Source organism: Buceros rhinoceros, unplaced genomic scaffold (assembly GCF_000710305.1).
Source record: "Buceros rhinoceros silvestris isolate BGI_N320 unplaced genomic scaffold, ASM71030v1 scaffold12128, whole genome shotgun sequence".
Classification (NCBI taxonomy): Eukaryota; Metazoa; Chordata; class Aves; order Bucerotiformes; family Bucerotidae; genus Buceros; species Buceros rhinoceros.
In genome coordinates this window covers 46,178-46,767 of record NW_010428664.1, presented here as the reverse complement: position 1 = coordinate 46,767, position 590 = coordinate 46,178, and positions in this window count along the sequence as shown.

The following is a 590-nucleotide window of genomic DNA, read 5'->3' as shown; positions in this document are numbered from 1 at the left end:
GGACCAGCCCCATCCCGGGGCAGTGCTGGGACTACGCAAACCTGCCCCAGGCAGGCTGGCAGGCTGGCCCAGGGAGATGCCAACCCTCAGCCCCTCTTCCCAGCTCGTTCGGCATCGCCTGCCTGGATCAATACTCCCCCAAGAAGCTGCTCTAAAACTCCATTATCTTCTTCTCCTATTTACAAGCAGCTGCTGGGGTTGCGGACAGCCACCGAGCAGCCAGCGGAATGCTGGCAGGGGCTGCTCCAGGACCCCCAGCCCTACCCCGGGGGGGATGACTGCAAAGTCCCGGGCATGTCAGGAAGGGGCCAGCCGCATGTGACCCAGAGACGAAAGCACTGGCAATGTCTGTCTGTCCGTCCATCTGTCCATCAATATATCCACCCATCTGGTTAGTGTTAAATCCAGCCAGTTCCACGCCCCCCACCCCATCCCCCCAGCCTGGCTGCCATCACACACCGGTGCCGGCACTTTAATTCCCTTTACTTATTTATCATCGCAATTGTCTCTTAATTGCTTTGGCAGCCCCTCCGAAGCCTCCTGGCGAGGGAGGTTGGTGCTGGGTTATAAATAAAGACTGTAAATAAATA